Source organism: Bison bison, unplaced genomic scaffold (genome assembly GCF_000754665.1).
Source record: "Bison bison bison isolate TAMUID 2011002044 unplaced genomic scaffold, Bison_UMD1.0 scf7180017864518, whole genome shotgun sequence".
Classification (NCBI taxonomy): domain Eukaryota; kingdom Metazoa; phylum Chordata; class Mammalia; order Artiodactyla; family Bovidae; genus Bison; species Bison bison.
Window position 1 is genome coordinate 442,616 of NW_011495071.1, and position 304 is coordinate 442,919.

Below are 304 nucleotides of genomic sequence, written 5' to 3' on the forward strand. Positions count from 1 at the left end.
GAAATAATAAATTTTAGGCCCTTTCTACCCAAACTGTGGTCCCCGGCCCAGCCACATTGGCACCTCCTGGAAGCTCCTTAGAAAAGCCCGCTTTGTACCTGCTAAATCAGAATCTGAATTCAACAACAGACCCAGGCGGTTGCCAGGCATGCTACAGTGTGAAAAGCACTGTCCTAGGGTAGAGCTTATTAACCTCAGCATTACCAACAAAAAGGCCTTTGTTGGGATGAAGTGTGTGGGGGGGATGCTTTTGAAGGGAGAGCTGTCCTGTGCATTGTAGGGTGTTCAGCAGCATCGCTGGCCT